The sequence below is a fragment of the Protopterus annectens genome, chromosome 9.part0 (genome assembly GCF_019279795.1).
Source record: "Protopterus annectens isolate FY-2018-M chromosome 9.part0, PAN1.0, whole genome shotgun sequence".
In the NCBI taxonomy this organism is placed as follows: domain Eukaryota; kingdom Metazoa; phylum Chordata; order Ceratodontiformes; family Protopteridae; genus Protopterus; species Protopterus annectens.
Genome location: NC_056743.1, coordinates 1,693,274,792 through 1,693,284,919, shown reverse-complemented (window position 1 = coordinate 1,693,284,919; position 10,128 = coordinate 1,693,274,792). Strand labels below are relative to the sequence as shown.

Genomic DNA, 10,128 nt, shown 5'->3' with positions numbered 1-10,128 from the left:
GGGACCCAAGTTGATAGCAATCTCTCCTTTGAAAACCACATTGCCAAAGTGGTTAGGAAGACCTTCTACATAGCCCACCTCATCACGAAGGGTTTCACATCTAGATCAAGAGAGGTAATCGTGCCCCTTTATTCATCCCTCATCAGGCCCATCATAGAATACAATGCCCCTTTTGGGATGTACCTTACCCGACACCTGCAGCAATTAGAAAGACCCCAAAAGTATCTCACCAAAGAGGATCAAGGGTCTCAAACAGATGCCATATGCGCCTCGGTTAAAAAAACTCTAGCTCTACTCAGTTGCATACCCCTACTTCGAGGCGATCTATGCCTGACATACAAAGCTATGTCAAATCCAGAATTAATGGGCATGCTCCACCTCAGTAAATCTAAATCCCTTAGAGCCACACGCTCGAGGGACTTGAACCTCAGCACAGAAATAAATAGAACTTGCTGGAGGGACAGGTTCATAACCCAGAGGCTCCCTTCACTCTGGAATAGAATTCCAGTTCATGTGAGGCAGAGCACCTCACTGAATCTCTTCAAGAAGAATCTTGATAGGTGGATGGGGGATCGTAGGTTTGTCCTAGGGATTACTCCAGTGTCACTATTAGACAGAGGCACAGTAAACTAAACCTTAAAAAGGGCACAGTATACTCAAATCAAGGGGTGGCGTAAGCCATACAGAATCAGGCTAGGCTTATAATTGCCCCAGGGCAGATAGTCTAGTATGAACCTATGAACCTAAACAGTAGTGGGCCCAGCACTGACACCTGTGGAACCCCACTACTGACAGGTCTGCTGGTTGAGGTAAATTCCCCAACTTTGACTGTGTGATCTGTTGGTAAGCCAGTTAGTTACCTATCTGACAGTATAAGGGTTGACATTCAGCTAGGAGAGTTTATCATTGATGCCCAAATGTGGGACTGTGCTAAGTCAAGGTATGTTGTATGCACATATTTGCCTTAATTTATGGATCTGGTGACATTTTTCAAGAAGTCTACCAGGTTTAACAGGCATGACATGTCTTTGACAAAACCATACTATGTCTGATCAAGATTTTGGAGATCACCTATGTCCTTATTTACACGGTCCATGATGATTTGTTCCATGGCCTTACAGATAAGGCTGGTTAAGCTTATGGGTCTGTAGTTTCTGTAGTTTGAGATACACTGTTAATACTCTTGTCAAGTGGCATATGACAAATGGAAAAAAATGTTACTTGTAAAACTAGCAATAAAGGGTCAGTGACATGAATACTATTAGGAGCAGCTATACTGTCACCTTATTCAAAATACCTTCTGCATGCCAATGTATGAGTATATGCATGTATATATGTATACATCCACCACACATAGGGGTGACTGTGTGTATGTCTGTATACATAAACAGAGACGCACAAATAAAAAGACAGATTTATATGTGTGCGTGTGTCTAGACATACAAATATATGTGGATCTATAAAGACATAAGGACATACAGCAAATATATTTTAAACAACCAAAGCAATAAAAAAACATGACACATGCATTTATTTAAATGAATATATATTTCCATCTTGATAAGGGGGTGAATGGTCTCATCAACACAGCCATCTGAGTCACAAAAGAGGCAAGTTTGAGAAAAGTTATGAAAATTTCACTATTAAGAGTGAAGTATAGCACTTAAACAATTATGTGGACTGCATACTAAGTTTTAATAAAATACACACATTATCACATATCTAGCATATACAAATTTGACAGACATTCAAGAATGCCGTGAATTGCAAGCCGGTCAGTAAGACATAACAAGTCTGTGGTTTTACAACCACATAAATGTAAACTTAGACTGCATATTGCATGCATACTTATGCACATAGATAGGATAATATAGGGGAATACAGAGACTATATCTGCCTCAACTTTCAAATGGTAACCAGTGTAACTGTACTACAGTCAAATATTCAGGAAGAGTGAAAGATCCAAACATTTTACCACAGTGCAGGGAAGAAAAAGAAAATAAATTCAGTTGAATGGAATCAGTATTATACAGACAGTTGCTGTATGATTCCTAAAGGGAGTCAGCTAATGGGACAATACTGTTAGTACAGTAACAAGATTCAATTTCAAAGTTGTCTGACATGTTTTTTTTATTGAAACTTTATAAGATTTTATTCCTCTAGAATCTTAGGACATTTGAAACTCAATGTGTTTGTTTCCAAGATGCAACTCTCCAAAGCAATGCTGTCTTTTGAAATGAGGAAACTGTTCTATAAATGTATGTCTGCATGAGAACATGCACTGATAAGCAGCACTGTTGCAGACCATATGGAAATAATTACCAGTAAAGGGAAAGGGTATGTAGCAATAAGCATGAAACAAAAACAAACAAAAGAAAATACAATTGCCTAGGCTGGGATAATCATTCCACTAAGTTTCAGAAAAAACAAGCACATACTAAAGAAGATGTAATTTCACTGCTGCAAAGGCTGCAGATCTGAATGTGACTGGATTGCACCTCTGGCTGAGGTTAAACCAATCATTCAACTAATCTAATAGCCTATGGGTGGGGGAAGAAAAGGGCAAAAGGACAAACTGTAAATTGTTAGGATTTCCTAGCATGACCACCCTCCACTGAAGTTTGTGAAATCTGAAATGCAGTATGCTAACAAGCTTCTCTAAAAATCCTGCATCTGTGTGAACATGCAACTTACACAGCACTAAAATGTAAACAAAGTACTCTAGCAGTCAACTGATTTTAGAAATGAGATAGTGCCCCTTTAATACTAATACAAATAGTGTTTGACCAATGCAGCAAGGCTTTCAGGAGTGGCCACAGTGTCACCAAATAAATATAAGCACTCTCAAATGTTAACATATTCCCTAGAAGACCAGCCACATTGAAAAGTTTAAATATATTTAATAATAAATAATAGAAGAACATGCAACTACTAAATATATGTTTACAACAAACACCAGAGTTTCAATCACAGGAAATATTAAAAATAACACAGATGGAAAGGTTCACACGGATACAGAAAAACAATACTTAACTATTCTCACTATATTTTCCTGACTGAGCTAAAGAATTACTGTTTCCAAGTTTACTTATTAGAGCAAGGCAAGATGACATGGGTGAGTGGTCCTTCTTTGTAAGGTTTCACAAACAGACTGCTCTGAGACATTTGTCTCATATAGTATTAAAACATCATTTCAGTGCTGGATTACAGAATGATATCACATACATCTGTTCACCTGACTTCTAGTTCCCACACTACCCCCTTTACTAGAAACTGAGCCAGAATCTTGCACATATGTGTTACAGTACACACACATAAAACTTTGCTAAGATGTGTTATTGCATGTGGAAGTTATAAAACCATTTCAAAAACTTCCACCCTTCCAGGGTAGCAATTAGTTTACTCCTAAGGGCAATACAGTATGACTGTTAGTTCTGGTTTTCATAGGCATTTTGTCTCTGGCTATAGTCAGAACTGTAAGATACAATCGTTATGATCAAAACTAGGTAATTTAATTTCAGACTATTTTTCAAAGTTAACTGGACTGAGATGAACCTCTTCTCTTCCAGTATCCTCTGTTGCAATATATTTATTTTAACAGTTACAATACAGTCTGACATACAGGTGTATTTCTTTTCTGTCCAGCAGAACCCACTGTTGTTACATTTTAACACAATCAGATTTACAAATACATTTTCAACACAAGCACAAGCACCTGTACAAATCAGTTTGACACACAAATGACATATAATTCTTTACCAAACTCCATCTAGCTATGCCGGCATATGTTACACATCCACTGAACTACTCCTCTTGGCATAGCTGGCACTCACATCATCATAAAAGCTAAGTCTGTTTTCATTGTGACACTGTATGGTTTTGTTTAGCAAATGTCTATTAGTGTTTGTGCAATAAAATTTGAAATAAAAGGTTTAAATTAAATCCAAATATCTGTAAAAATTGTAGACATAAAGAAGAACATAGCATGCACACTGAGAGGTTTGAACGGTGTTTATGGTAAATGGGGAGAAAAAGCTAAGTAATGTGAAATTGGAATGGCTGGGTGGTGTGCTGTGTGTGTCCTGATCCATTGTCTTGCCTAGGGCCCCATTTGACCATAGTCTGGTTCTGAAGTAAATGATTTGTTTCTTTCTCTTGTGCGCATCTGTATGTCCATGAGTCCATGCGTGAAAACATGGTATAGGATTGGAGGACACTCAGAAATAACTAAAGTAACTAGAGAGAAAAACAGAGACAACCATGGTTATTTTTAAAATTAAAATCAGCCTTCTAGTTGTACAATAGTACAACACAGTACAGAGTTTTGCAGTGGAATTTTTTTTTTGTTTAATTGAACCTGGCAAACTGGAATAAGCAAAGCAAGTGAATCAACCAGGGCATTGTGGATTACTGGATTGAAAGTAAGCATTTTTTAAATGTGAATATAACCAGATTTTCTTTCTTATTTTTGTAGAGGGGTGGGTGGGTGGGTGGATGGTGGCTAGGCTAGTGTGTGTGTGTCTCTCTGAATATTTTAAATTTTGGCTTGTACGTGCACGCAAGTGTGTGCGTATTTGTTTAAATATTTTTAAACTGGATATTTATCTTCTTTATTTTCATTGTACTGTCCTGCTGTCTTTATGTTTTGCTGGGGTAGAGGGTAGCTAGCTAGGCTATAGCTTAACGTAACCTACCCTTTCATTTTCTCGGCTTAAGTTGTGCCATTAAGGCTGATAAGTGAATATTTGTGTTAATAAATTAGAATATTTTGTATCCTTTTTTGTTGGGGGAGTTAGTCAACTGTGCTGAGGATGAATGCAACTTGTCCTTTTCACTTGCTCGGTTTAAATTCCACCCTTAAGGTGCATTTGTGTGAATAAATCTGAATATTTATGTTTTTTTTGGGGGGGGTTGCAGTAACTTTGTCTTTTTCATATTATTTTAAAGGCTGGCTAGTGTGGATTTGTATGAAATAAATTTAAATTTCTCTCAGGGATGGTTAGCTGTATTGATGAAATAACTGGTGCTCAGTTTAAAAGTGGGTATTAACGGCAAGTGTGCATTTGAATGAAATAAATTGGAATATTGTATAAAAAACATTTGAAACTGCCCCCCCGTTTTAGAGAATGTTCTTATATTTGCCTCTGCAAGTTACTCTCATATTGTCTGCTTAGTTTATAATCTGACTTTACATGTGCATTTGTATGAAGTATGCTGCAATCTTTACTCTCTCTGGTTGCTGTATTTGTAAAACCAAGTTGAAAGTGTTCCAGATTTTGCAGAATGTATCTATGTTTGCCTCATCTTAATCTGTTCCTAATAGAATTTGGGTTCAACTGTCTACATAAGTTATCAACACCCAAACTCCTGGGTCAGCTCTGGGTGTGTTGTCAATGTCTAGCTCAACTTTCCAAAGGAGACAATAGTGCATTTTTGACATTTCACTTTAGCCCATGACTCTGGCACTAGTCATTTGTTTGGGACAAGCCTTTCTATAGGATGGCTGAGGCTTTGGGGGATTTGATCACTGGTCCTAGCTTGTTCCTCGTTGGCCATTATTTTGTTTCATTTCATGATTATTACTAAAAGCAACTGTCATTAAGGAGGGGGTGTTTAAAAAATCTCCATGAGGCTGGTGTTAAAAAATTATGCTCTTAGTGTCAAATATGCTAAGTACAATACTGACAATGCTAAATACATTTATACACAAAGAACAAGATAAAATTGTACAAAACTACCAGGAATGGAAGATGTGTATGTGGCAGTCAAAACTAGCTGGGTGTGTTGGGTCAAAATGAACATCGCCCCGAAAGAAAAAAAAAACGCCAATAACTAAATCGTGGCAAAATGTAAAAATAAATAAATTTTATATATTGCGATGCCTGTGCACTGGCCCAGCAATCAAGGAGCCTCAATCCTTACCACTAACACCAATAAGGGCATCCATATACCAAAAGGATAATCATACACACACAGTAAAGTACAATTTCCCTTAAACAGAGATCACAGTCAGTCTGGGGCTGGTTTCTCCCCTTCTCTCCAGTTCCCTAATAAGACTCCGCACTGGTACAGCTATAGGGACCATATCTCAGCCTAGTGGGCAAGCTACAACCTCCAGCACCCTCTCTGTCCAACCAGTGCTTTGTGTCCCTGCCCAAGTAGCTGACACATACACAGTTTGAGATACCTGGAGAAGGCTGGCACAGGTTCTCCAGCTTAGCCCCTTTTCTGCCCAGTCTAAAATGTAGCACCAGCTGCCAACACCCACTAATATCAGCTACTCAAAGGCCCTTCTGAAAGGGTGTTCAATTATTACTGTGCAATATTATTATCCAGATGGTAAGTGTGACTGAACAATCAAGGCTTATTAGAGTGACTTAGTACAGTATCACTATATACATGCAATGTACTCTAGAGCTTAAATTAACTCTACATAAAGCAGCCACAGTTGAAAGGTTTAAAAATATTTAATAATAAAAATACAAGGCAACACTTCTTACTATACAGTGCTAGTCAAGAGTTCAGAGATCACAGAGAAGTACTTAAAATAATATGGTAGAAAAGTTCTGACGTTACAGAACAAATTAGTCTAATCTTACTATTTCCTAGCCATATCTAAGAGAAAACACAGTTCTAAATAACTTACATATAGAAACAGGCAGTGCTGCTGATGTTGGCAATAAAGGACATTTACACGTGCAAATTCTAGCCATTAACTCTGGTCTTAAAACAATAGACATGATGCCTCCCTCTAGAGATATCGGCTCCGAATTTTGACATAAAAGAATTGACTTATCAGCTTTCTTACAGCAGAGTGCACTGTTGTTACATTTTTGTAGTTCGATATCCAATACGTCTTTTCACATTTAAGAGAATAAGCCTGTGGCTTTCGTTAAAATTTACAAATGACAGAATTATCTGCAAAATTCTATGTAGCTAGGCTAGTAGCTTTCACCTATCTTCACACACGCACACAATGGACAAGTAGAAATCATGCCCATTCATGAGCTGCTTCTAGCCTTATTAGTAACCCACAGATGCTCATTCCACCTTAGGTGACAAAAGATTATGCATTAACCAAGAAGTTATAAATTACAAAACTTTGTTCTTTTTCAGAAACTCGGTTTTAGTTAAGCTGCACAGATGAACAAGTAGCTGCGTTGACCTTTTCCGTGCGTTTTCACTAGAGACGAGATTTAAGCCGAAATCTGTAAATTGATTCTGTCCGGTGAAGTATTGCCATAAGTGTTCCTTCCAATGTAGGTATTTTAATTAAGGTATTTTAAAAAAATTAATTAGTGCATTTGGCAGGTATTATTTTTGTTACAGATTAATATTATATTAGTGGTGTTGTAAGCACACTACTTAAGTGTTACCTCATTATAAGGGATATTATTCATTTTAAATTTTCTTAATTATAAATAATGCTAGCACATATTAATTCCTCAAAATAGATTTTCGTTGGAATGTATTGTTGGTTTTAATTGTCTTGATTGTTAACGGTGGTTGTAAAATCAAATAAAAAGTTGTTTCACATATATTTTCATAATAATAAAATAACACGGTTTAACCATCCAGTGAGCTTCATAGCTTATCTGTTGGTAAGCACTGGTATTTATAAATTTTTTCCACTTTCTGGAGATCGGTGATTAAGAGCTATGATTGCAAAGAACAGTCTTATAAATATTCAAAGCATACAATGGTCGTTATATTGAATATTCATAGGCGTTAAAGTCTGGTAGGTGTGTGAGGGATTTGGTTTGCTACTGCGCATAGGGTTGCCACCTTTTCAGACGCCCAAAGTGGGACATTTTTGGTACAAACGTCAGATTTTGCAGGCCGAAACATACCAGTACAAAGGACAGAACTTCCCTTTTCTGCCTAAATAAAAACTTACTCTTGTAGCAGTTTAGTTGCTTATTCTGTTTCTTATAACATTTAGGTGTTTCAGATACAGAATAACTGCTTTATGCAACATAAAAATAGGAAATAATTGTGTCCTAAAATCTCAGAATATTTGCCATTTTTACAATTTTTTTGTAGTACGCAACTGCCCAAAGAGGGACTGTCCCTCGCAAAGTGGGACAGGTGGTAACCCTAACTGCGCATACAAGTGTAATCTTTCTTGTTTTAAGCAGGTCAGAGTTGTTTTTGAAACGTGTACAGTTCACGATTCAATACTTTCAGCTATTAAAATCAACTGTTCAAATGAATCGCCTGTTATTACAAAGCCACCGAACATTTCCATTAAGTCTTCATGTTTTAAGTTGGGTGAACCTATTATAGTCGCACAATACGTTTACAACTGTTGCACTATACCCTATAACGAAAGCTACTGATTTATTTATATAATCATTCAGAAGAAAAAAAAACCCTAGCACAATCCCTTTTCAGGCCCAGCAGTCGGCTAAGACTTCTCGAAAACTGGGAAAAGTTGTCGCCTCACAAAAAGTACACCCGTACGATTTTCGGCGGGAGCGCCTTCCGTGTGGAGGTGGAGTCTGCACGCCTCCCCGCGGTCGAGTAGCGCTCGAAAAACATGCGTGAATGGGCGTGCACTCGTTGAAGGTTGGACGTCGGGCTGGTAACTCGACAAAGTATCTGCTGCCAATCATTAGCGGACCGGAGTTCCGCTATGGCGACCCCTAACCGGGAAAAGCCGAAAGAAAGAACAGCAACCTCACAGGATGTGTGAGGAGAAAAACTCCAGAGTTGCAATACAAAATGTCACATAGATTGACGACGTGACATGCAAATTATCATGCCTGCCAGTCACCTGGAGTTTCCACGCCCATTTCGAGAGGCAATCATTCCAGACACGCCCAAAATATTATGCCGAAAATTCCTGCGCATGCGCGAGACTTTCAAATGGGGAGCGCGCATTTATAGGAAAATATTTGTACGTATATAGAGGATTATTGAACCCTGAACACGCTTTTTTTCAAAATTTTATAGTAAGTAAGCGACACTTACGTTCAAGTTTGGTTTGTAACTGTTCGAACTAGTACAGCGGAACAAGATTTTGTATAAAAATACGTGTTTTATCTGTTTAATGTGGGGATGTTAGCGCTTGTCATTTTCAAAATAGGCAGTCCTTGTTGATATGAAAGACTTTGGTTCCCAATCTAAATAGTTCAAAGGACTTTTTATATCTTAAAATGTGCTGGCTGTGCATTACGTGTTATTTGAAAACGTGTTTCTGAGGTGGTAATGTAGCTTTCTGCACTCTTTTTAAAAGAAAGTTATATCACTTCTGTATTCGTATCATACGATAGCTGTTAACCTTCCATCATCAAAATGTAGAACAAATGGGTAAACTTTGGAACACTTCCTAACAACGTACTAATATCTTCAATTAGAAACTTCACAGCATACTTAAATTGTCTTATTTTATGCTTTTTCTATGAATTAATACGATTCGCTAATTGATCGTGGATATTAGTTAAAAAAAGGTAACGGTAAAAATGACAGACCCTTCCGGTATGGAACATGGACTTTACAATGATTAATACACAGCACTGTCGTTTTCTTCAGTATGTAATGCACCTGATGGCCGAATATAGTGGAACTTTTTTGGCAACTAGGTTCTAGGAAGTCATCATTCCACAATATATTTGGTTCTCATGCGTGTCATTGAGTGTAGCCCCCTATGTAGATCTCCAGATTTTCCATCATTCATTAGAGAGTAAGTCACACAAACATCCCTATGAGTCAGGGGGTGCACTTTTCAGCCACAAGAGCAGCAATTGAAACTGAAGTGTCTTGGTGGTGGGTTAAAATATTGTACCTTCATGCATGCTTGCTTTTAGTCATTTAGTTTAGCAGGTGAAGTCCTTCTGTGTCAAAGATTTGTTTATAACATGATCTGGAGGAGCAAAGCACTTCCTCGAGTGTGATAATGAGTCATTGATTGCAAACTTAAAGCAGATCTATTTGTATTTTTACGTTGGGTCCATTGCTGTTTGGTATTGTTTTTTCTGAACTCAAAACTAATACGTGATCTGTGGTTATCCAAACGTGCTGATGACTACAAACTATATGTAGTTGTCAAGCCTTCCAAAGATACCTGCACCCTTCAAAGTGAATTAACACAACTCCACACCTGGTGCACAGAAAATAACTTAATGT

General features: G+C 37.6%; 1 protein-coding gene across 1 annotated transcript in view; it reads left to right on the top strand.

The window, feature by feature from the left end:
- Positions 1 to 8,696: 8,696 nt before the first annotated feature.
- SPC24 (SPC24 component of NDC80 kinetochore complex) overlaps positions 8,697 to 10,128 on the top strand; it is a 753,264-nt gene continuing 751,832 nt past the window's right edge. The window contains exon 1 of the mRNA XM_044084562.1: positions 8,697 to 8,954. The gene's annotated coding sequence lies outside the window, so the exon portion shown is untranslated. The remainder of the gene's footprint in view (positions 8,955 to 10,128) is intronic.